This window comes from Pituophis catenifer, unplaced genomic scaffold, assembly GCF_029215685.1.
Source record: "Pituophis catenifer annectens isolate HBS135680 unplaced genomic scaffold, rPitCat1.0.hap2 SCAF_1, whole genome shotgun sequence".
Lineage (NCBI taxonomy): Eukaryota > Metazoa > Chordata > Lepidosauria > Squamata > Colubridae > Pituophis > Pituophis catenifer.
The window spans coordinates 276,569,870-276,596,998 of record NW_027256881.1 but is presented as its reverse complement, the minus strand read 5'-3'; the positions used below and the strand labels follow the sequence as shown (position 1 = coordinate 276,596,998).

At 39.0% G+C, this 27,129-nt stretch overlaps 2 protein-coding genes across 4 annotated transcripts in view; one reads left to right on the top strand and one right to left on the bottom strand.

Annotated features, from left to right (window-relative positions):
• Nucleotides 1-4,114, bottom strand: part of DDB2 (damage specific DNA binding protein 2) — a 37,310-nt gene extending 33,196 nt beyond the window's left edge. The window contains exon 1 of the mRNA XM_070936600.1: nt 3,648-4,114. The gene's annotated coding sequence lies outside the window, so the exon portion shown is untranslated. The remainder of the gene's footprint in view (nt 1-3,647) is intronic.
• Nucleotides 4,100-27,129, top strand: part of PACSIN3 (protein kinase C and casein kinase substrate in neurons 3) — a 38,890-nt gene continuing 15,860 nt past the window's right edge. For all 3 annotated transcript variants that reach the window (XM_070936629.1, XM_070936619.1, XM_070936636.1), the window contains exon 1: nt 4,100-4,369. The gene's annotated coding sequence lies outside the window, so the exon portion shown is untranslated. The remainder of the gene's footprint in view (nt 4,370-27,129) is intronic.

Sequence of the window (27,129 nt, the reverse complement as noted above, 5' to 3'; positions counted from 1 at the left end):
AAAGTAGACATCTTTTCTGGTTGTATGATTTGGTTTGGGTATTAGGATCATTTTTCCATTTCTGGTTGCTTGTGAGAATTGTTTCATGTTGGATGTAAATCAGCTTCTGTCTGTCTGTAAATATAGGCCTGCCACCCAATGCCTAGAATATGAACTGTCATTGTCTAGTATGGGTTGTAGCTTATTAATAATGCATCTGAGTGGCTTGAGCTGTGAGGTGTAGGAGCCAACCAGTGCTATTCTATTATTCTGTTTTTGTGGTTATCTAATGGGCCGTCCCTAACTCTATTGATTTGTCTGTTGATCTTGCTGTAGGGGAAGTTCAGCCTCTGAATGCTTGTTTAAGTCCACCAAAGCATCTCTGTGAAGTGGGTCAGAACAAATGTGGTTGTAGCATACAGCTTGTATATAAATGGTAGAATTGATTATGTTTAGTATTCTAGGTGGAAGTGGTATGTGTACGTGATTTGTAAGTTCCTGTGTGACATAGTGTTTATGAGTTGATTAAATCCATGCACGGTATAAATCTACCATGACATTAAGGAAGTAGATTTGTTTTATAGATTGGTTGGCACTAAGATTGATGGTAGTGTGAAAACTGAGATGTTGCTGGAATTTGATGTAAGACTTTTTTTTACGTTGCAGATAATATCAATGAATTTCAAGGAAAAGAGATTTCAGGGAATAAGAATATAGAAGATATTAGTCTAAGTCAGTTATTAAAAAATTGGCATATTGTGTGACCACAGTCATGTTACTAATTTGCAGGTCAATATTGCCAAAGATAAAAAGGGACACAGTGGCTCAGTGGCTAACATGCTGAGCTTGTCAATCGAAAGGTTGTTAGTTCAGCGGTTCGAATCCCTAGTGCTGCATAACGGGGTGAGCTCCCATTACTTGTCCTAGCTTCTGCCAACCTAGCAGTTTGAAAGCACGTAAAAAATGTAAGTAGAAAAATAGGAACCACCTTTGGTGGGAAAATAACAGCGTTCCGTGCACCTTTGGCATTTAGTCATGCTGGCCACATGATCACAGAGACGTCTTTGGACAGCGCTGGCTCTTCAGCTTTGAAACGGAGATGAGTAGAGTTGGGAATGACTAGCACATACTGTATGTGCGAGGGAAATCTTTACCTTTACCTTTATTGCCAAAGATAAAATACTTATGTTGTAAAGATACATAGTCTGGTATCAAACTGTGTTACATTGACATCAGTGATGTTCACAAAATTGTTCACAAAAACAGAACAATTGGTTGTTACCTTCAGTTCAAAAGTCAAGCCCTGAAGTGTATTATTACTGTAAGCTACAACCCATACCAAATAAACACTGTACTTTCTTAGGCATTGGGTGGCAGGCTTGCGCCCAACTTGAAGCAGATTCTCACAAGCAATCAAAAACAATGGAAGATGATGTTAACATGGAAGTAGAACCTGCAACCAACCCAAATATCTATGTTGCTCCCACATTCACAACAGCAGCACCACCATCACAGGCTCCAACAACTTCACACACAAGATTAGAGCCACTTTCGCATGTACCTTCTTTCGTGTAATACATACCATCATCTGTGGGGTCCTTGGTACTCTCTGAGCTTGTTTTCTGGAAGACATTTCATTACCAAACTAGGTAACAAACTTCAGTGCTAGAAAGGGGTTGGATTTTCTCTTCAGCTAACAGTAAACAAGAAACCAGATCACTCCCATCAACAGTGGCAGGGCAAACCATTATTATATAAAATTCAAGCAACTCCCCACCCCTCTAACACTGATGATGTTACCTATTTTGGTAATGAGAAGCACCAAGAACCCCCAGCTCAACTCCGAGTTACAAACAATCTTTTCTATCAATACATAGTCTGTCATCAATGTCCCAGTGGATTCGAAGTGGGACAAATAGGTCACACTGTGTACAAACCTGAACACAATGTTTTTAATACACTGTAATTAAAGCTTACACCTTTCAACAAATGTATTAGTCTGAAAATATGCTATTAGATTGCTTCTGACTTTTGGATATCATACTGTAGACTAATAATCCCCTCCTATTATTTGCACCCTAGTAAATCACCTTTGAAGAAGGATAATTATAGTTATTTAGGTTTGCTTAGCTATGGTTTTGATGCACTGATTCTTTTGGTAAGACCCACTAAATTTGACCCTGTGACTATCATTAAGTGTTGTACCTTATGATTCTTGATGAACGTATCTTTTATGTATATTGAAAGCATATGCACCAAGACAAATTCATTGTGTGTCCAATCACACTTGGCCAATAAAAAATTCTATTCTATTTAATAAGATGTTTTAAATAAACTGCTAAGGAAAATAAGATTATATTCCTATGGACAATTTTCTAGGACTGAACTTTCTGATAACTTATGGGAACACAAGTATTTTTCTGATACAGTGGCTAAGTTTTACACTCCTTGCTTCCTTTGGCTTAATGTAATGCCATGCACCTACTCAATGTGTACAAAATATCTTCCTATTGAGTAATTAATCAGTGACTATTTCTTACACATAAATGACTCATAAACATTTGCATTGGGTGTGAACTTCAGTTAGAAACAAGTACTGGCATATTTCCGTTGGCAGTAGAAGCTTAATGACTAGTAATATAGATTGGGATATTGTGTCTATTCCTCTGTCATTTGCATTACTTCAAAAAATTTAAAATCTTGCAGATATGGAAAAGTTCATAGGTCAAATGGAAAACCTTGCCTTAAATGAAATAACTATTAAACAGTGGTATATATAAAGTAAATGTAAATTTAGCCTCAAGGCATCATGCCTTATAATAACTAATAATTTTGAAATGTGAGGATCTTTTTGTAAAACGTGAGGATGGTTTTTTTAAAAAATTGGGAGACCTAACACTATTTGTTTAACAGTCCTGAATGTAACCTGAAACTATTGCAGCACCTGGTACTGCTTAATTTGAACCTTAATCATCCCCTCCCACATTCCATTTCAAGGCCCAGCATTTCAACCTTCAGTCAGCCTTTTGCCCCAGGCTTCTTTCTCTGTTTTTGTAACATCTTGTGAGATGAAGAAATATCAGGGCACTTCAAAAACCTTTATATTTTCATTACTTTTAGACTGCCCTTATAAGACTTAATAAGGATTTCTGAAGTTTTTAAAAAAGAATGATAGTGGAACTATATTTGTCGGAGCAAATGAGTGGACAAAAATACATTGACCACCATTGAGTTTTTCTCAGCCAGACTTTGCTCTTGGAAACTAAGTGACAGGCTGATGATTATAGGCAAGGAAGACACAAAGCAGCAGAAAAGGTAAGTTGGCTTTTCCATGTGCAATGCAACAGCTTCAATAAATGGGATTCTTCATACTTATGACTTATTACTGTCCTTCTGAAGACAGCTTGAGAACAGAGTGTCCATAGGAATCACAAGTTGTTGGGGTTTTCTGTTTGTTTGTTTTGGTAGAGAGGAGTTGACTGGAAAACTCTCCACCTAACTCAAAGAACATATAAATGCTATCTTTAGGCGTATTTGTTTAATTTACTAGATAAATACGGCCTGTTTACCTAAATAAGTGCAGTAGCTATTTTTAAAATGGGAGTTATCTTAGATATTGCAATAGTTTTTCCCTGTCATATCTTCCTGTAATAAACGAGCATGCTTACCAAGCAAAGTATCTCATCGAGGGCTCGTGTAATCTACTGAGAGGGGGACGGGTTCTGCGGTCGGAGATACTTGAAACTGACGCCCGGGCGTAAGCTCTTTTGCCTAACCCTAGAGGTAGGACTGGAAGGGTTCGATTACTCATTGGCAGCTCCGCGCTTTCCACACGTGCAGAGGCGCTGCTGCTCCGATGGCGTCCCAGCTCTCAGCCCACAGATTTTCTTTCTTCCAAAATTGGGTGGATACCGACTCTCTCGCCCCATTTCCAGGATGGCCAGCTCAGTCACCACGGCTGCTGGGCAGGGCCTCGGTTCATCCCCAGAGCGGCAGCGGGCTAATTGGATCAGAAAGTCCCTCCCGCCCCGTTGCGGGCAGGGGGGTGGAGGAAACTCCGCGTTTTTCCCGGCTTCCTAAAGCCAGGCCTCCTTTGCCCAGAGCAGACCACATCCCGCAACGTCCTCCTGGAAGCCTCGGGGGTTTGCCCAAGTCCGCCCATCGCCCGGGAGGCGGGCCAGGCCCCTTTCGCTGGACGTCCAGCAGCTTCAAATAGGGGGAGGGGCTAGCTCGGCCCGAAGAGATCGCTCGCCGGAGCCAGCCGAGAGGGAGGCGGATTGATCCAGCCTGAAGGGCTTGCGGAAAGGTGCCTTCCCTTCCCGCCTGTTGCACCGGAGGAGCCCTGAGACTTTCCGCTCAGCGGGAATCCTCAGAGCAGCCGTCGGAGGAGGTGAGTCTCCTAGTAACCCTGCTCCCCGGGGGCTATAGCGGGGCTCCAGTTAATTGCGGCTCCCTGTGCCTGCTGAGCTGAATCCCCTAAGCCGAAGAGAGGCTTCTGAGCGGAGGGGCTCCTACACCCTCCCCCCCCTCCATCATTGGGAAATGCCTCTTGGACCTGACTTCCCGAGTAAGTACGAGGGCGCCCATACTCCCCTGGCTCGTTTTCCGTCGCGCTCGGCTGTTCGGGAAAAAAGGGGTCCTGGAAGTGGGAAGACAGAGGGCGATTGTCCTCGCTCAGCTGCCGTGCCGGGGAGGGAAGAGCGGCCGGAGCTCAGAGGGGGCGGAGAGGAGCCGCGATCGGCACGGGGGGCTGTTCGCTCTCCTTTGCAGCCCTCGCTGCCTCCCGGCCGTGGTTTTGGATCTCCCTCCCACGTTGCTCGCTGCGGGCAGGGAGGGAACAGAACAGCTGTCCCGGTTGAAACTGCCACACCTACCGCTGAGTTTCTGCCGAAGAAGGCATCGTCTGTGCGTACTGGATTCGTATCCCCGATTCCCGCTATCGGAAAGTTTTGTTTCGTTGCCGAGTGGGGAGTTTTAATTCTAAAACCGACCTTTAATGTTTGGTGCGCCCCTCGGTTCCTCGGCAGGGTCTTCGGAGCGGAAATCCATTTGCTGCGATGCAGCCTGAGTGGAAAAGAGGAAGACGGGAGGTGGGAGAGGGGTCTCCATTGTGAAGGCGAGAATGGCAGGAGCTGCTTCTGCTGAAAGCCGAAGCTCCGGGTCCTTCAAGGAGTTAGCACAATTCTTGTTAAATAGAAGGGGCAGAATTCGCTGTGGGAAACCTTCGCCCTGCCCCAGGCTTGTACTTTTACAGGACCCAGGCAACAGTGTTGGCTGTTTGTAACTCTTACTTTCCCCATCTTCATAAAAAACAGTGTTAAGCAACTATAGGTGCACCGTAGGAGCTTTCCATCTGGAAGCACCTGTAGCTTCAAGTCTAATAATCCTCTTCTTCCTGCTGTTGTACTTTCAAATACTGCATCCTGCCTTTAATAATACCTTGATATTTGACAGAAATAATCCAAAGACAACTTAGAACATTTGTCATTTGCTTACTCACCATATGCTCAAGGTGAGAGAATTAAATAAGTGTATCTGTTTAAATGGGATATGCCCAAATCGGCTTGAGAGCATATTAGCCTATCATAACATGATGGAATTTGAAGGGACAGTGGAACTATGATCTCGATTATGCCACAAGTTCCCACTTTTCTAGAGATGACTGATGTCAAATAACAGTTAAGTTGAAACTCTTATAGTAATAAAATGGAAATTATACTGCTTCAGACTTCCACTGATGGTTTGTGTTGGAAATAAACTTCTTTTTAACTGGGAAATAGATCTCTCAAAATCTTGGACAAGCAGAATCCAGGTGTATTCTTAGCTCTTGTGACTTCGTTATTGGGCTTCAAAAATTCTGGACTTGTCTGATCAGAAGGAAAGAGGTTCATATGGCTGCACTCATATTTTTAAACATACTATCTGTGTTTTGTCCTTTCTTGACTTGGAAGCGGTCAGAAGCTCTTCAAGACAAATGTCAGAGGAATTTTGCAAGCTGTATAAACTGAACCAGTCTAACAGCTTTCTGTGCCAACCGAAGTTTCTTTACTTATTCTATTTCTTTGAAGAGTTAGTCAAATAAGAGAGAAAGCCTGGAGTGCTTCAAATATCTTTTTCTGAATTTTTCATGGCTTCAAAAGATGATGTAAGATCCAAGCAGCTATGAGACTACTTATATTGGAATATCTGTTTTTAGTAATACATAATAATATAAACCTGCCTGAGGATTTCTTGTCTTGTGAATAGAGTTGAAATCTTATTTTAAAAATGATGTCATTTAATTAGATTTTTCTCTGCACACCATGCATTACATCTCTTAACATAGAGAATAAAAATGACAATGACTGGATTGCATCTATAATGTAGAGAATAAAATTACACTGACTCACCTAACTCTAGACATGAGCTGAAGTGGAGCAGAAATGGAATTCTTTATGGTATGTTGCACAATAAAATACCTGATGTTTTATTGAAGGCTTGTTTGTTCCAGCCCTTGTTCCATGGCTTCTGACAGCTATGACGACTGAAGAAACAAAATGATTACTTAACCTCTCACAAATGCTAGCTAGGAGGTAGAAATATATGAGATATTCTACAGATTTGTGTGTTTTTGTCACGGGAGCCAAGATTAGGCAGTAATTTCAGCTAAGCACTTTATTCCCCCTCCCCCACCCCTTTACTTGGATTCCTGAATACAGAATATCATACCTTCTCCGGCATTTCAAGCATGGATGTGTGCTATTTCTTCTAGAACAACAGAAACAAGCTTCTCGCGTGAGGCATTTAACCTCACAAATTTCCCAAGGGTGGGAGGTGAGCCTAATTTTTCAAGATGACTGAGACGCTATCTATATAGCCAGAGGAAAGTTATTTTGTGTGCTTTTAAGTAAAACAAATTTGCCATTATAGCTTGTGGGAACAGTATTTCTAGGTTTGAGCCAGGATGTAAAGAATCACTAACTCTGTGACTTACAACTGTCTCTGATTTTTGGGACAAATAGCCTAGGCTTCATGTTCCTTCGGTACCTAAGGGGTGAGATCTTATTGCATAATTGAAACAAGCCTGTGTTAAGGTAGAAAAAACACGTGTGTTTTTTTTTAATGTTTTTTTTAAATTTTGATTTATATGCCGCCTTTCTCCGGAGACTCAGGGCGGCTTACAATGCGCTAAGCAATAGCCTTCATTCTTTTGTATATTTTATACAAAGTCAGCTTATTGTCCCCACAAACTGGCTCCTCAATTTACCTACCTTAGAAAGGATGGAAGGCTGAGTCAACCTTGAGCCTTGGCGAGATTCGAACCTGCAGTAATTGCAGGCAGCTGTTAAAGGACACTAGCTCTTGGGATCCTTGAATGCTCTCTGAGTGTGATTGTTTGCTTGCAAACATTTCACTGTCTGACTAGGTGACATCTGTGCGAGCGAGTGTGGGGTTCACTCCTTGTTTATTATATAGTATATACCGTAGCTTGCCCTGTCTGTTTGAAATCCATTGTATGCATCGTATACAGGTAGTGACTTACAACCATTCGTTTAGCAACTGTTTGAAGTAACAACAGCACTGAAAAAAGTGACATGACTGGTCTAACACAACTGTTGCAGCATCCCCACAGTTACACGATCAAAATTTGGGCACTTGGCAATAGGCATATATTTATGATGGTTGCATCATAATTGGTGGGGTCACATTGCCAATTGCAATCTTCCCAGTGGGAAGCTAGATACTACAATCCAGCAACAATAATCATATAATCCACATAACAACTGCAGTGATTTACTGTAACTATAACTGCCTTTGTGATGGAATTTTTGGGCTCAATTGTGGCCGTAAGTTGAGGACGGCCTCTACATTGTATATAGGTTCCATAAATCATGAATATAGAAAGGAGGACTATAACTGAATTAAAGCAAACTATTAAATTTGATTTAGCTATTTCCTAGTTTTTTTAATTAACTGAGATTTAGGCGAGGGTAAAATGCCTTTGTAGATTCTTCAGGATTTAATAGAGAGATTATTTATATTCTGCCACAACCAAAAATTATACCCTGTGCACAATGGATAATCCACTGTTGCTTAATTCTAGAGCATAAGGATGGTTGGCACAAAAAGCTCACAATATTGCATATCACAACTATTCACATTGTTATTAAATTCTTAACATATCTATGGGTGAATTTTCAGCAAATGATTCAGTTCTTCCATAGAGGATATTATTCAGACATGTCATAGATTATCAATATGTGAGACTTGGTTATTTACTATAAACTTTATTTATAAAGATGCTCTTTTTTCTGAGGGTAAAAAGAAACCAAAATGTAGATTGAGCTAAGGAATCTGTACATAAAATCTTGCAAGCTAGAGTATTCTTGTTTCAGGGAAGTTTTCGTATAAATTAGCTGCCCTTCCTTAAAACATTCATTTTAAGAATGTTTTGAGTTCTGTTACATTTCAATAAAGTTTTTATTATTTGAACTACATATAGAAAAAGCTCTAAGATTCACATTGCGCAAAGAGAAACCATTCTTGGCCAAGAAACTCTTCTTGTAGTTGATAACTGTGTTACAGAATCTACATGGCAGGTTTGGAATAACCTATCAAATGAATTTCCAATGTCAACCCATAAACAGTCACGCTTTTGAGAATATAAAAGTTGTCCCTTTCTGCTGTAACCGTTATACTACTACTTCATGGGTTTTTATTATCTTGGATAGGAAGAAGAGAGCTGTGAATGTTGGTTTGTCATTTGGACTAACACTTCCTTGCTTGAACCACAATCTACAGAAGCTGTAGCTGAATCTTCCTACACAGTTGTTTATAGCTATTATTGAGCTGTCATGTCAATAGATGTATTTAGGCATAATCTGGGTCACTTGACATGGAAATCACATGTCTCGGCATTGGATGTTTAAATGCACGGCACTGTATTAAGAGTAATTTTCTGGATATTTGCATTGTAGTATTGGGTATTATGTGCTGCATAATTGGATGTTTAAATGCATGGCTCTACATTGTAATTTTCTTGATATTTACATTGTTGTATTAGGTATTATCTGTGGCATAATCATGGTAGGTTACAAAGAGTTTCTTTCACAAGTTAGCCATCCTTCGCATACTTTACAACAAGTTGAGACAATATTTCTGCTATGCAGGAATTAAAATTTTGTAGGCTTGTCTAAGATTCTCAAGTCACGTGATTTAAGAATACAGCAAACCTTTGATTTAATAAACTAATAGAGAGCAGAACTGTCAGATTCAAATTCATTTAAATGTCAGTTGAATAGAATTGTAATACAAGAGAAAAATCTGAAATGGGATTTAATGCATACATCGAAGGGTGTGACAACTGCATAAAATGATGAATAGTTTGTATATTGCATCTAAAGACTGCTAAAGTAAGGTCAGTTAATTGAAGATTAAATGCAGTTAGAAATATATACAGCTGCTTGTATGTAGATGTCCTCTCATGGACTATAAACTAAAATATTTTATTTGTAAGCAGAGTTGTGCCCATGTATTGACAGGATCTCTTAATTTTCCAATCACTTGATATGTATCATATTAAGTATTATCTCAGTAATCATCACAACAAATGTCTTAGCTTACTAGTATCCTTGTGTTAAAACAGAATGGAAGTAATAAAGACAAGTGACTCTTACTAAGATAAAGCAGTAAATTCATAGGTGGATTGATAATTGCAGTAGAATAATATACTGTGTATTTGTTAGTCCTGATATATTAACATTTTCATCCCTATAAACAATAGAGACCCAATTACATGCAATTATTACTATTGTATTCGTGTAGGTTAGCTACCCTTGAAATATCTTCACTATACACTCGAAGTATAATTCTGTCCAACTCAAGAGTATCATTTCCTATATATTACATTCCTACATTAGCGATTGTATAGTCTCAGAATGTGGAATACAAAAGTAATATTTCATTTATAGATTGCTTGTTGCAAATTTTTTCAATACAAGTTGTCTCTAGATACAACCTCATTCTCCAAATTGGGGGAAAAAAGAATCTTGGTCCTAACTACACTTGATGTCTACCAGCGTTTTCTTCATATGTGTATATATTACTGGTGGTCCTTGATTCACAATTACAATTGGGGCCAGAATTTCCTTTGCTAAGCAAGGTGGTTGTTAAGGGAGTCACACCTGATTTTATGACCTTTTTCTCTCTTTTTTTTTGCCACGGCTTTTAAGCAAATTACTATAGTTAAGTGAATCATATGGTTATTAAGTGAATCTAGCTTCCCTCATTGACTTTGTTCTTGGAAGCTGGCTGGGAATGTTGCCGGTTCCAATCACATGACCCCAGGATACTGAAACTGTAAAATATATGACAGTTGCCAACGGCCCAAATTTTGATCACGAGACAGTGGGGATGTGTGACAGTTGTAAGGGCAAGGACCAATCATAAACCATAAGTCACTTTTTTCAAGGCTTTAGTGGTTGATGAATGAATGGTGGTTAAGTTAAGCACTACCTGTGTTCCCATACAATTTATATATACATTTAGAAATTTTCAGTGTAGCAAAATATACAAAGCAAACAGGAACAAAGATAGAAAAATGTGAGAGAGAAAAGAACAGCTTTAAAAAAAAGAAAGAAAACAAAACATTTATGCCTTCTACTTTTATTTCTGTTACATAATTATTCCCTTAACCTTTCTCAAACCTCTTCATCCCTTTTTGGTGTCTACCAGAGTTTTCAGTTATTCACTAAAACAGGAATTGTGCAATATCTTTTTGGAGCTGATGTCTGTATTTCATAATTTAACATGCTGCAGAGGAAGGATGTCAGACCATGAGGAAAAAAGTGACGAGTGGGGATAAAAATTTAGTCAGCATTAAGTTAAATACGGTGTAATTACTCCCCTCTCACTCGAGGCACAAATGATCAGACTCAAATTATCCTACTTTGGAAGCCTCATACAAAGGCCTAGCTCCTTGGAAAAGGCTCCAGTGCTGGGAAAGATGGAAGGAAAGAGATGAAGAGGGTGACCAGCAGCAAAGTGAATTGGACTCAGTTACAGTGGCAATTAGTGCACCGTTAGAAGACCTGAAAGTTCAGATTAGGCAGAGGTCATCACAGAGAAAATCTATTGATGTAGTCACTAAGAGTTAGTATCAATTTGATGACACATAATCATTCCTCGTGTATTCAATAATTGTCCTGCCTGTCAATTACAATTCAGGGAGAAATTTTGTAGGGCCTCAAGGGAGGCTGCACCCAATAATTTGGGAGTAATGTGTACTCCTGAGACCTCAGGTTGTGTGCCTGTAATTAAAAACAGTAATTATGTTATATATTGCACATGGTTTTTAAAGCACAATGTTAATTATTCTTGTCAAAACTGTGAAAGTGGAAACAGTTAAATATCACAATTTTCTTTTAAAGAACCTGATTAACGTCATTCAAACTATTAAGAATAACTTTTATAATAATTATTTTTATATAATTCAAATGTTCTTCCCACTAAGCAGCACATTACTAGTCTCTCTCATTGATATATTAGCTTCTACAACCTTAAATCTTCACATGTGTTGTCTGTATTTCAAAAATGTAAACTTTAGTACTTTTAATTTTTATTTGATTTTTTTTATCCCTAATCTGTAATTTTAAGGTTTGAGTTGATTGTCTTACATTAATAATAGAATTATATACTGGGTTCTTTCAAAACACTCATTACTTTTAATATTAATGGATTAATAGCATGAAAATTGATAACCCAGTTTTAGATGTTTTGAATGCTTAGAGTTATAGATGTTTACAGGGTTCATATAGCAATGTTTTTAAAAGTATGTTCCATACTCAAAAGGTCTTGTGACCAGGGGTGGGTTCTAAATTTTTTTACTACCGGTTCTGTGGGCGTGGCTTATTTTGTGGGCATGGCTTGATGGTCATGTGACAATTCTTTAGAATTTAGCAGAGGTACTGGTCTACCAGGCTTTTAACTGATTGCAGAGCTGTACCTGTCTACTCATTTGTTTTTGCAGGCACCGGTCATCTCATTTGTTTTTGCAGGCACCAGTCTACTCATTTGTTTTTGGAGGCACTGGTTTACCCATTTATTTTTGGAGGCACCGGTCTACTCATTTGTTTTTGCAGGCACCAGTCTACTCATTTGTTTTTGGAGGCACCGGTCTACTCATTTGTTTTTGGAGGTACAGGTCTACCACCACACTGCCTTTTAACACTGATAGCTGTAGGGCGGCCCTTTGAAGCCCCGCAGCAAGAGTTTAAACAGTTTTTTTCCTTCTAGCCGATCAGCTGGGACTTAGCAGGCAGCAATAGATTGGGGGTGGGGCCAAATAAAAGGTAAGAATAATGGGGGGCAGGAGAGCGGTGGGCGGTGGGGGGGGCAGAACTGGTTCGGTGACATCCTATCGTCACCGCTACTGGCTCGGCGGAACCGGGAGGAACCCACCACTGCTTGTGACTATTATGGCAATTCAAATTATTTTCTTTGTCAAATCTTACTTCACACATTGAAATGTCTGCACATGCAATTAATACATTTCTAATTGACCGGCATTATTGCGAATAACATAAAATTGTGTTATGTAAAGATACTTTTTAAAAAAAATAAAGTATTATTAACATGTTTTTGATTTCTCTACCTTTTTTAAAGTGGAGAGAAATACATATTCCTATTTTTTTTTTTTTTTTACAAAAAGCTGCTCCATGGTCTTGACAAGTTTTATCACTATAATAATTTTCCAGCCGTAGAAGTTTAGTTTTAGTATTTGAGCCAAGGGCTGCCACTTTTGAAATGGAAGTATATCACAAACAGGCACCATGACCTAGATCTAGAAACTACTTTTGCTAATCATCTTGACAAAAATCTATAGAGACAATAGCTGAAATAGAAACCATTGGTTTGAAATTAAATTTTTTCAGAACCTAGTTCAATGTATCTTTCCACAACAGTGATGTATTTAAGGAAAAACTGCATTTTTCCAGGTATATGTTATATGGCAAGAGAGCCAGTGTACTGTAGTGGTTGAGAGCATCAACCTAGGAACCAGGAGACCATGTGCTTCCTTAGGCACCGAAATCATTCAGTCTCTGTTGGTCCTCAGACAGCATCAAGCTCTGCAACAAGCTGGCTGAAGAACAAATCTTTTATCACATCATGCATTGGTGGTATCACCATGAGAATTAGGCAAGCACATTTTTTTGAATGCTAAAAAGAAGAAAGCTGTGTTTCCAGGGAATGTGGTGGAGCTGATTTTCTGTGCCAAGATGCCACTTCTGTTAAAAATAAGTATAATGAATCAATATATTAGGAAAAGGCTTTATTTCATATAATATAATTATTTCCTATTATGAGGAAAAAATCATCATATTGAAATGAATGGGTGGTTAGCTATGGAACAGTTTTAGGAATTGCAACCTGGCCTTACAAAGGGTAACATGATTTCTTTATTCTTAACCATCAGGGATCTTCAAGGCTTTTTCAGCATATGGCAATATATACAGTATATATAATTTTGTTGCAAGTAACGGTTTCTGTTATTGGTATAGGAATAATACAAGATAACTTTTAAAATTAAAGCAAATTGTTGACTTTTGTATGGTGACATCTAAGCAGATCAGTAAGGAAGCAAAAGATCAAATCAAAAGAAGAAAATACAATTATACACTTTTACAAGGAATAATTTAAAGGGAAATGGAATGCAAGATGAACAGGAATGTATGTTGCAGAATTGGAAGAATTAGGCCTTAAAGCCTAATGTTCAATCAGTGGTTGCATTCACAGATTGTATTCAGATATAATTTGTTTAAGCAACAAATGATGTTGCTTAAACAAATTATATCTGTTGGCTGAGTTCTTATTATATAAGAACCAAGATTAAACCATGATTGCAAACCACTCTGATTCATACAACATATGCTATAAATCTCCTAATGACTTAGAATGTTATGTGAACCCAGTCAAGAGTGAAGGGCATTGCTATATAAAGCAGCAGCTATATGTTGGTGCACCCGGAGGCTCCAACTGGTCCAGAGTGCGGCCGCACGGGGGATTATGGAGCGACAGGGCGCTCCCATGTGACACCCCTCCTGCGCGAGCTGCACTGGCTTCCGGTGGTCTTCCAGGTGCGCTTCAAGGTGTTGGTGACTACCTTTAAAGCGCTCCATGGTTTAGGGCCTGAGTATCTACGAGACCGCCTTCTGCCGCCAATAGCCTCCCACCGGCCAGTACGCTCGCACAGAGAGGGCCTCCTCAGGCTGCCGTCAGCCAGACAATTTCGGCTGGCGACCCCCAGGGGGAGAGCCTTCTCTGTGGCGGCACATGCCCTTTGGAACGACCTACCCCCAGAGATACGTATGATCCCGAATCTCCGGACTTTTCGTCGGGCCCTTAAAACTCACTTATTTCATCTAGCCGGGCTGGCTTGATCCCATTTTTCGGTTTTAATTCGTAATTGATTTTATTGGGGTGTTTTTAAATTGTGGGCCAAAACTATTTAATATCTTTTTAAATTATTTTAAATTTTGTATGCTATGTTTTTACCTTGGCTGTTCACCGCCCTGAGTCCTGCTGGAGAAGGGCAGTATAAAAATCAAAATAAATAAATAAATAAATAAATAAATGTTACATTCTCAAAAAAAAAATGCATTTCCCTTTTTTGGAAAGAATATATTTTCGAAAAAAAGGTAGAGTACCTCCATCCTGATTTTCCAATCCTAATTTCCAAAATAGCTATAGTACATTCTTTGTGGTGAATCCTTGGATGTGGTTTTTGTTTAAAGAAGAGTGCTACATCCTGTTTAAGATTGAGAAAAGTGGTAAACTAATAACATCTGGCTTCCTTCCTGTGTTGAGCAAAGAGGTTTATCATGAGTGCTAGTCTTTCCCTGTATCTCTTCCATCTGTTATTCCCAGACAAGTTCTTCCCCAAAGAAGCCCTTAAAGTAATGCAGGCTGTAAGTTTTTAAGTTTGCTACTGGTGGATGGCTCTAAATGCTTACTTTGAGATTGTTTGGATTTTGTTTTTCTTGGAGGAAGCAATTTAATACGTTATTGTGGCAAATGAGTAAACAATCTATCGAAACAGAAGAACTGATCACAAATAAGCAATAAAAGCATGGAGGTCCTTACCCTTATTCTGTTTCATTAGGAAACACTTTTAGTTTAAGAAATATGTCTTTGGCCTCGGTGTTTGAATTTCCTGAACTTTTGCATATCACCACCACTGAATGCTATCAGAACTTAATGTAGGATCTAATAATAAATCATAAAAGGATTCTGGATGAACAAATGCCATCAGTTTAGTATTTATTTCATAAAGCCATCCCGTATGTGATGAAAAAATGATTGCATCTCTATTTAAATCCTTTCATGTAAAGGGCTAAAGTGTGAGTATTATTTTATTAAACAATCAGGTCATTTGAGCCTGCCATACATAGATTTTATAACTTGAGCACACCCCAGTGCACACCCCACAGCAGTCTTGGAAGGCCTATATGAAAAGATCCCTATGAACTAAGACTGTGATCTTGTAGATAGAGGTTATTGAAATTACAGCACATGTCTTACTATGGTACACCCCAGTAATAAAATCCAATTTTTTTTACTACTGGTTCTGTGGATGTGGCTTTGTGGGCATGGCTTGGCTTTGTGGGTGTGGCAGGGGAAGAATATTGCAAAATCCCCATTCCCTCCCCACTCCTGGGGGAAGGACATTGCAAAATCTCCATTCCCACCCCACTCTGGGGCCAGCCAGAGGTGGCATTTGCTGGTTCTCTGAACTACTCAAAATTTCCGCTACCGGTTCTCCAGAACCTGTCAGAACCTGCTGGATTTCACCCCTGCTACACCCTCTAAAAGGATCCAGTGATCTACCTTGTAACTCCTTGCCTGCTAAAATACCAAGGGAATTCTGATCTTTTTATATGCATTTGTTATCAGATCAGTGTGATTCTATCTCCTTGAATGTAATCAAATGTTGGTATACTGATTGTAAAACTAGATAGATTTGCCCATCCACCAACAATTGTTTTTTTTTTTTTGTTTTTGCTTTATTTTTTTAATGTGCTTCTATCTGTAATTCTGGTCTCTAACCATAATAATTCTTTATACATTTCACAAACCTTGTTTCACAGTGAAACAAAGTACAGGTAGTCCTCAACTTACAAGTTTTTTAGTGACTGTTCAGAGTTACGGCACCGAAAAATGTGACTTATGAATGTTTTTCTTAAGTTATAACATGTGCAGCATCCTCATGATCATGTGATTAAAATACAGATGCTTGACAATTCATATTCATGACAGGATCAGCTGATCACTGTTTGCAACCTTCTGACAAGCAAAGTCAATGGGGAAACCAGATTCACTTAACAACCAGGTTACTAACCTATCAACTGCAGTGATTCATTTAACAACTGTGGCAAGAAAAGTCGCAAAGTGGGGCAAAACTCACTTAACAAATGTCTCACTTAACAACAGAAATTTTGGGCTCAGTTGTCACAAGTCAAGGACTGCCTGTATACAGGTTCTACAGGATTCTTATGGCCCATTCTTAAATGATTCTGAAGACCTCTATTAAAAAGTCACTGAAGTCTTATCAATTTAAAGATTACAGAACACTTCAGCAAACAGACTTCAAGACCTTGAAATGGAAAAGATAGTAGGATTGTCATAATATGGGGATTCATTGCTGCCTGAGAATTTCATAATTAAACAAATTCTGTAGCACAGAACTCTGCAGAAGTATATCAGGCCATCTGTCAACTGAATCTCAGATAGATCACAACAATGGTTGCAATATACAAACAAGGCTCAGATGTTACTAAACTGAAGCAATATTTTATTTTTATTTTTACAAAGATACAAGAGACTGATGCCAATTAGAGAGTTTGGCTAAAATTGTTGCAGCTTTCAATTACAAGCAGTTATTGAATTCAGGGGAGTGATTACTTTTACATACTGGCATATCACAAGTCAGATAAAAACAAGCACCAACAATTGGTGATGTTAGTTTGTTCATATTCCCTTTATATATTGGTAGAAGCCACATGAAGCTCTGATAACATTCAATAGAAGAGAGGTGCAAAATTTAGAAAATCCAAAAGCCAGCAAATACTTTTTTTCCCCATGGAGCTGTATTTTCTGTACGTATTAGTTTAGTCTCTGAGAGAAATCATGTTTTAGTGAATAAAAAAGAATCATAACTGGACAGGAAAAAAATAGTGCCTATATGGCAGGCTTAATGGAAAGTTTGTTTGGGATTATGGCTGATGCAAGCCTTGTATTGAATTAAATGCAGAGCAATGTGGAAACCACAGAATTGGACAAAAATACTGAGATATCAAGAAAAAACTTGAAATTAGTAGCAAAACAAGTTGTGAATTAAATACGTTGCCTCAATATTATTTTCTAAAGAAATACTAAGGATTAGATTTGTAGTATTTTAAAATATGTGGCTCATTTAGCTTCAGAGTTATTTTGTTCTGGGAGGGGTTATGGCCTACTTGGCTTCATTTGTCCTTGGCTGAGACACAAAGCTCCATTTGTGGCATCAAAATATTCATGCTTCCAATACCAAGGCAAGGGACATGAATTTCAGGCCTATAAGAAGAAACTGAGGATATAGCCTTTCCTAGTGATCAAATTACGGTTCAATTCTTTTGGAGGAAACCTGATGAATCCCTTTCCATTAATGATATGTACAATTTTGTGTTGAGGGAGAAATACATAACAAGAAATGGGAATATTATTGAACACTGGTTGTAGCGCTGATAGGAGAGAAAGTGGTAGCTGCCAAATGTGTGAATAAAACAGAACATAATCTTTAAAGTTTGTCTAGAACTGATGGAATTCTGCTCTTCTCCGGGATGGCTTAAGGATGAAATCACTCTCTTCAAGAGTTTGGAAAGAAGGTGGACAAAGCATTTTAAATTCCTTTCCAGTTATTTTTAGTAACCTTAAAGGTACACTAGTCAGAAGTTGACACAGAATTCTGATAGAGGCCTGAATAAAGCAGAATGGTGTGATTACATTAATTTTCAATGACATGCATTGGTTGATACAGCATAGTAGTGTATTAAATTATAGCAAATGAGTGGTATAAACTACCAGTGAGTAATTGCATCTTCTCTCATTTGCACACTAAAGTTTCTCCCCCTCTATCTCTTAACATTACATATCAGAAAAACAGCAAACCTTTAATTTCCATTTCAAAAACCAACCCCAACCCCCCCATCAAATTAGGTATCCTCACTCAACTTTTTGGATGTGATTAGCTGGCATTATTCTGTTCATTTTTAAAACAGAAAACAATTGTTGGTTCCAAAAAAGCTACCCACTCTTGCCTGGGACAGAGTTGTACTCATGAATAATATACAGATAATCTTCAAAGTACAGTTGTTTGTTTAATAACAGTTCAAAGTTGTGACAGCCTTAGAAAAAGTGATTTATGACTTGTATTCACACTTATGTGGCCACAGTCACCTGATTGCGGTTGGGATGCATGGCAACTAGTTAATATTTACGACTGGTTGTGATTTGCATAATGCCTATCTGGGGAAGCTGGATTTGCTTAATAAGTATATGACTCACTTGACTATAATTGAGGACTCCCTGTGCATTTGTTACTAACATATAAGGTTGCGCGTGTCTATGAGAACGTCTATGAAATGGCATTGAACTTGATTATTGCACATAGCACTCAGTTCTCCAAGTCCTAATTGGTGACAAGCTTCACTTCTTACACCTAAATTTATCATAAGTTCCTGACACTCTCCCTGCAGATTTTGCTGATTCATTCTTCATTGGAATTGGTGACTTGCCCTTTCTTCTGTTTCCTGATATCGGGAAGAGTCAAACTTTTTCATCTAGTCAGCACTCTTGGAAATGTGAAACCATGCTCTGACCAACCCCATGACACACATTTATTAGCAAGTAAAAGTGGTTGCCCACCACCCCCCTCTTCCCTCCCAAGTTGAAAATTCCACCCCAACTTATTTTTGTCCTTTTGTCCTGGGCACATAGGTGACCAATTTCCAGGCAGTCCAAGAATGCATTGGGGTGAGCCATTCACTATTTTTACTTCCTACGGGTAGACATAAAGCAATTAGAGGATAACACTTTCATTTGAAAAACACTGACTTTCCCTGCAATTTTCTTGGTTTGCCAAATGCTTCCTTCCCAGGGCTGAGAAAGACTGACTAGCTTAAAGTCACCCAGCTGGCTTTCATGTGTAAGCCATGAAAGGAAACATTGTCTTCGGGTTTCTAGCCTGATGCTTTAACTATTACACCAAACTGGCTCTTCCAAACTGTAATCAGATAATTTAATATGCTATAGTATGTGCTAATAAGGCATATCCTATAGCCGTGATGACGAACCTATGGCACATGTGCCAGACGTGGCACACAGAGCCCTCTCTGTGGGCACGCACACCGTCACACCAGCCCAGCTCCAATCGTGTTTCTCCATTGCGTTTCACTCAATCAATTCCAATTTCTCACCAAGTTGGAATTGATTGAGTGAACTTTTCATTTGTGTACTTCACAATGGGGGAGATGGGCTCTTGTCCTCCTCCTGAAGACCATTACAGCATGGAACCACAATGCAACCTGCGTCGGCTCGGCTCAGCAAAAAAAAAAAAGAAGAAGCAGTTTCTTCTCCTGCAGAGCTGCTGGTGTTGGGATGCCTCACCTCCCCGCCATCCAGCTGAGCATGGGCGCACTGCTCCTGGGCTCGTCGGCCTTCGGATGTCATTCCCACCACCCAGCACCAGTTCAGGGGTTCTTTCCCCCCACCCCTCACAGGGGGAAGAGAGAAACACAGGGAGGCAGAGAGAGAGGGAGAGAAAGAGAGAGAGGGAGAGAAAGAGAAAGACAGAAGGGGGAAGAAAGAGAGAGAAGGAAAGGGGGAAAGAGGTGGGGGAGGGAAAGAGAGAAATGATATTACAAAAGTTTTTCTTTTTTATTGTTACTAAATGTAATATTTCAAAAGCAGAAAAAAATGAAGGGGTATAAAAGTGCATTTATCACATTTTTCTTAGAACAATTAGCTGAACTTTGTGGTGTTTATCATTATTTTAGGGAGTAAAACCTCATTATTCAGGTTAAATTGCCATGTTGGCACTTTGCGATAAACAACTGGGTTTTGGGTTGCAGTTTGGGCACTCAGTCTCTAAAAGGTTCGCCATCACTGTCCTATAGTATATATAAAGACTTGAATGAAAGGTAAGTAGGTAAATAAATACTTCAATTGATTTTCCTAAATAAGATAACTTTAACCCTTTTCAAGTTTTAATGACAGTTTTCCTATAATATAAGCTGCATCATGGAAAAAAGCAAAATTATTGTCATTGAATCGTATCTATGGTGGTTAATGTTAATGACAATGTACAGAACAGTCAGCACAAAAAAATGCAGTCCTTCAAGTAACTTGGATTAAAGCATGTAAAGTTTGGAAGACTTTAGTGAACTGTTTAAATTAGATGTAGAAGATAACAAGGATGGCAGTTCCATCATGAGGATAATGTAGCACCTCTAAGGGGGTTTGGTTCCCTGTATGTGCTGCCCTGTCTTGGGGCAGTTAAAATTTCTAAGCCATGTTCAAGGGCTGTCCTATTATGAACATATTGCAAATACCCAACTGGGAGATCATCAGCACATGTATCACTGCCACTAGGATTTTCTCTCCAGAGGAAAAAAAAATCAGCACAACTGAATTATCAAAGCTGACAAAAGTTCCCCTTTTATGATATTATTATTGATTTGTTGCACAATCAGCCAGATGTTTAGACTGGATTTAGCATTTTTATCAACCCATTGAGTCCTTTCCAAAGACCTGGGATAGGCAGATGTTGATGGTGTTAAAGGTATCGCAGGATGTAAGCTGTTGTGAGTAAAGCTGCCTTTTGCAATTGACTGACGGTGATTTTGTCAAAGCTAATGAGTTCAAGTGGTATTCCAGTTGTTTTGGGATTGCACCCAAGGTGCATATATATATATATATATATATATATGTTTTTCTTCTAGCCAGGTTTTCCCTACGTAGCCAAGGTTTTTTTGTAGCTCCAGCTCAGTAGAATCTCATCTACTCGGTTCTGGGATTTTTTCTTTTCTAACACCTAGCAAGCTCTCACTGCATTTTCTGTATAAGAAAATTGATATATATATATATATATATATATATATATATATATATATATATATATATATATATATATATATATATATATATATATATATATTATTAGCATTATTAGCATTATTAGTATTTCACCTTTATTGCTTTTATAAGTAACTCAAGGACGTGAACATACCTAATATTCCTTCCTCCTTGTACTTTTCCCACAACAACCCTTTAAGGTAGATTTGGCCGAGAGTGACTGGCCCAAAGTTACACAGCCAGCTTTCATGCCTTAAAATGGGACTAGAACTCAGTCTCCTAGTTCTTTAATCACTGTAAATGTTACAGCTGTAAATGTTAATAGATTATTTTTTTTGTAATAGGATTCAGTCTTAAAAAACATATTGATAGTATAAAGTATAATATACCCAAACTATGGAAAAATATATATCTAACATTGGGAGGAAATGTATGAAATGATGGCTCAAGCAGTATAATGTTAGAGATATACAGGTAAATCCTAGCGTGTTTTATCTTTTATAATTATAAAACTAGGTCCATGCTAACACGGCCACAAGTTCACTATTGTTGCTTTGACAGAAATAAGTTTCCAAATTAAAAAATGCATATACAGTCTGATTCAATATTCAATTGTTTTAAAGACATCCCTACTAATCATTAGTTTGGCATACAAGTTGAGTTCCTGAAATCCTGCTCTATTGTTTGGTTGACTGTTCTCTGACTTATCCTTTTAGCAATGTTTCTGCTATAGAAATATCATACTATTATGTCCTTATGTGGTTAGATGTCTTACTCATGTTTTAAATTGGATTAGGCAGTTTGGATGGAGCGGTATAAATTCCAAGGAAGAAGCTAGAAAATGCTGATTTCTGGCTTCTTTCTCAACTAGTTATCTCCTCCCAAGGATTTGTAGGCTAAGAAATGAATCCTTGCTGATTTGGAAAAGATTGAATCATATGTTTCATTCCCCCCCAAGTTAAATTCGCTTATTAATTACAGATAATTATAGCAGGGCAGTTCTGAAATGTAAAGTATGTAGGTTTCCTAAAACTAAAAATGATATGCTGGCCTTCAGTTGCATTTTGACCAATTGAAACATCCTCCAAATACAGATGCATGCAAACACACTACAGTAGCCAAATGCCCACTTTTTCTATGTATCTCTATAAATAAATTTATCACTAATTTCCATGATATCTGGTCATATCGAAGTTAGTAGTATCCTAAAAGTCTTTTGTAACTAAAGAAGTCATAACAGATTGAGCACACCCATAGTGGTGCCTATAGATAACGTGTTAGAAAGAGGTCTGTCATCTTAGGATTCATTATTCATTATACAACATGTCAGTATTTATATTACCGTGCCTTGGGGTTACTATATTTTAGTGTGAATGAAGGATTGTCCTGAGTGTAAGGGAAAAATTGATAACAACTGCTTAAAGTTATGTTTCATTTATATGTAAAAATATGTCAGGCTGAACTACCCCAGTTTGGAAGTATTTAAAATCAGTATCTAAAACAGCATGCAGATATAAATTTTATAGACTCTAATTTTAACACACATGCACACAACAAAGACACATACCTTTCCATGTGCCAAGAACGTGGATTTTATTACAGCTAATAAAAACCATTTTCTTTTCTCTGCCGAAATGCCTCTTCCTGTTGCTTTCTCACATCTGCCCAGAATGTGCCTCTGAAGAAAGCTTATCATTGCGATGCTTGTTATTACTGCTGCCACCAGCTACCTTAGGCTGGTGGGTTAGCAATTGGGGTCAATAATACTGCCAGCCCTATTGCTGACAAGAAGAGCTCAGATATTACATTTTTTAATACACTCATCAAGTGCCTTGGCATCGGGAGTAACAGTACCAAGAAGGGGTTCTGTTTTCAGTAAATCTACAGAGAGTCAGTTTAGTCTAGTGGTTAAGACATCAGGCTAGAAACTAGAAGATCATGAATTCCTAGTCCTGTCTTAGGGACAAAGCCTGCTGAGTGATCTTGGTCCAGTCATATCCTCTCAGCCCTAGGAAACAGGCAATGGCAAACCCAGGGGTGGGCTGTTGGGGGTTCGCATGGGTTCGGGAGAACCTCTAGCTAAGATTCTGTGCAGTTCGGAGAACCCCCAAATCCCACTTCTGGCTGGCCCTGCTTACCCCTTCCCTCCCAGGAGTCCCCAGTTTTGGATGCAGGTAAGTGCAGGGCACATGCGGAGGCTCAGGGAGGGCGAAAAACGGGCCTATCAGAAGTTCAGGAAGGCCGTAAACGGGCCCGTTTCTGGCTTCCAGAGCTTGGGGAGTCCGTTTTCACTCTCCCGGAGACTAGAGAAAAGCCTCTGGAGCCTGGGGAGGGCAAAAACGCCCCACCGCCATGTTGCAGGAGGCCGACTAGGCCATGTCCACCATGGCCACGCCCATCCAGCAACCAGACAGAGAACTCCTTGCTAAAATGTTTGAAGCCCACCCCGAGCGAACCACTTCTGAAAAATCTTACTAAGAAAACTGCAAGGGTTTGTCCAGGCATTCTCTGAGAATCGGACACAATTTAACAGAAATGGAGAGGGGGATCCAAGAAGAGACTCTGTTTCCAGTAATACTAGAGTCGGATAATCTATAACTAATCTTTCTTGAGTGTGCATACAGAGAGTCATAGCTGCTCACAAATTAGGAGCAGAACAATTTATTAGATGGTCATCAGAAAACTCTGTAAATAACCAACTTCTTCGAGAGCTGAAGGTTCAAGGCTATATTTCTAGAGGCCTTGTTATGTTACTAAGTATTTTTCTTGTGAGAACCATAAACAGGGAGGTGCTGTTGCACTTACTGCATATTGTTGAGTTCTAAGGGTCATCTGGTTGACCTCTGGGCATGCAGTCTAGTGGATCCAATAGCTATTCAACAAAGTTTTCTCAGGGCATTTAGATGTTTTCAGAGATTCTGTTCATTAGAAGCACATTAAAGAATGCAAAGTGCACATGAAAAGGGGGGGGGAGTTCCAGGAGGGACAGGTTTGCTGTAATCTGATCCTCTGCAAAAAAAAAAAAAAAAATTAACTACTTCTATACCGAATTTTTTTTTTTAATGTAAAAGGAGCTAGACTCATCCCTCTGAGATTTGTCATTAAAGCAGCGTTATTTGTTAATACAGGACATGGTTTGATTCATAAGGAATAAATAATGTATTTGTGATTAATAAGATGTTCATCCTTTGCATTCCCCTATAATAACATGTTATATTTACTACATTTAATAGCCTATGAAATAAAGAAAAAATCCATTTGCTGACTCACGTGAAAACAACATGTTTGCTAGGATATTTGTGCTTTTTATACCTGCCTTCTGACTCAGCCTTCTTTCCGAATAGATTGTGACTGTCCCGTAAATATTCAGCTATTTTCATCTCTGCCCCCATGTGGGATAGTCAGTCTGGTCCCTTGATCATGGGTTGAAAGCCACCTTATTGCCCCCTCTGGCATGTAACCAGACCCAGCTGAGCAATCTTATGCAGCCATCTGTCTTTTCAGGGATAGTTTTAGGAATGCCCTCACAAGGCAAATTTCTAGTCCTTTTAGTTGCTGGAGAAGTTTAAACATACAGCATGTAATTGCTGAACATGTCTTGAGGCACCCCCAGTGGTGGGTTCCTCCCGGTTCAGCCCGGTTCTCCCGAGCCGGTAGCAGTGACGATATGACATCACCGAACCGGTTCTGTCCCCCCCCGCCCCCGGACCCCCGCGTTATTCTTACCTTTTATTTGGCCCCACCCCCAATCTATTGATGTCTCCTGAGTCCCAGCTGATGGCTAGAGGGAAAAAAACTGTTTAAACTCTTGCCGTGGGGCTTCAAAAGGCCGCCCTACAGCTGATCAGTGGTAAAAGAAAACAAATGAGTAGACCGGTGCCTGCAAAAAATAAATGGGTAGACTGGTACAGCTCTGCAAGCAGTTAAAAGCCTGGTAGACCAGTACCTCTGCTAAATCCTAAAGAATTGTCACATGACCATCAAGCCACGCCCACAAAATAAGCCACGCTCACAGAACCGGTAGTAAAAAATGTTAGAACCCACCCCTGGGCACCCCCCCTCTTTCCATGGAGCATCAGTCAGGAGGGCACTGTAACTATGTTTGAGGACACTCACCTTCCCCCAAACAAGGAACTTTTCACTTTTTAGATTCACATGATATTTGTTTAGTTTGTTTGACTGTTTTGAATTTGTTTAAAACAGAAGTGTCAAACTCACGGCCTGTGGGCTGGATGTGTCATGCACTGACCACACCCAGGCCCGCTTTAGCGAAGGGGGAAAAAGTGGGCAATACATCACGTGATGATGCGAGTTTGACACCCCTGCTTTAAAGAGTGAAAGAAATTATAAGGATTCCTGATTGTATTGGGAAAGGAATATCCCCTGCATATGAACTAAGACAGAACTGTAGAGAGCCATCTTAATCAGCTTCATAAATAGCTGTTTACTTGGTTGAATCCTAAATAAATGACAGTTTTCTCTGTCTAAAGCTTACCCCCAAACATTCATTATCTGTATACAGCATTTCTCTTTTCTTCACTTTGCAAAAAAAATAAAAAAAAAATAAAAAAAAATACAAGGTTGAACCAAATACTTTACTCTGAATTGTTTTCAACAATGTTCAAAATACCAGGGGAGGCTAGTTGAACATGCTGGGTCAGGAATTCTGGGAGTTGAAGTCCACAAGTTGTAAAAGGGCTACAGTTCTCCCGCCTCCCCTCCCCCCGCTCTATATGATAAAATCTACAAAATCCATTACAGAAGCTGTCATTTTTGTATTAGGCTACTAAGAAACATAATGGTGAATTGTTTGATTGGGGACAATACAATCCTTGACATTCTTCTCTTGACTTGTGGCACTCTGTATCAGTTTCCAGTTCTGCAGGCTTCATTAGATTAGAAGACTATTCCTCAGGTTGGACTTCAGACTTCAGTTTAATAATGATGGGAGAAAATGCTTGCAATTGCAGCTGCACTGTTCCTAAGCAACAGTTTGGAAACAGTTTTATTGACTGCTGATCAGTTTCTGTGCCCACTTGCCTTTTATTTTATTTTATTATTTTTTTTTAAATTTGATTTTATTATAACATATAGTGATACAATCGGTACATTTTCGGTTCATTGGTGCAATTATATACATATATATATCTACATGCATTATTGCTTGTCTTTTGTTGATATTGTTTCTTGAAGCTAGATTTAATTTCAAACACTTAAAAATAATAGTGCTCAACTCTCTAAGACTAAATCTAATACTATTCATATAGATTTTGTTAATTAGTTAAAATTTAATCTCTATTACCTTCTTTATTTCTTTCCCCCATCCATTCGTACCACATGTCCCACACGCTATAAAATTCTGAATCTTCTCTGTCATTAATTTCTGAAGTCAATTTGTTCATTTCGGCGCACTCCAATATTTTTCCAATAACATGTTCTTGAGGTGGTATTTGTTTTTCTTTCCAATACTGGGCAAAGGAAATTCTAGCGGCTGTCAGAATATGTATAATTAAATACTTTTTCTAGGAAAACTTGCCCACTTGCCTTTTAAAAAACCCTGGTTTCTTAGGTGCTTATGACTGTCTTCCACATAAGCCTTCCCATGCCTGAAATGTATGGTTGGAGGCCTTTTTCATTTACCCCTCACTTCTGAAACTGAACAGGTGGTAAGAGATCCATGTGGCTGTGCTGCTTCACTCATATACTATTATTATACATATATAATGTAAAATAATAATACTTGGATCCTGGCTTCAAAAATGCCAGAGGAGGAAGTAAGGAGGATTACTTATGGCAGGTGCAAGAACTTGGCACAATCCCAGTCCTGGCTGACTACAAGCCAAGTTTGTCTTGGCTCCTTCTGCTCTCAGGTTTGTTTTAGCTGCCTGACCGATACAGTCAGAAGGATGTATTTGAGTCAGACCAACTTGAATCGGCTGTAAAGTCATGTTCATGCTATTCTTTCCCAGCACATTGATCAAGAAGAGCCCCAAGGTTTCCCTC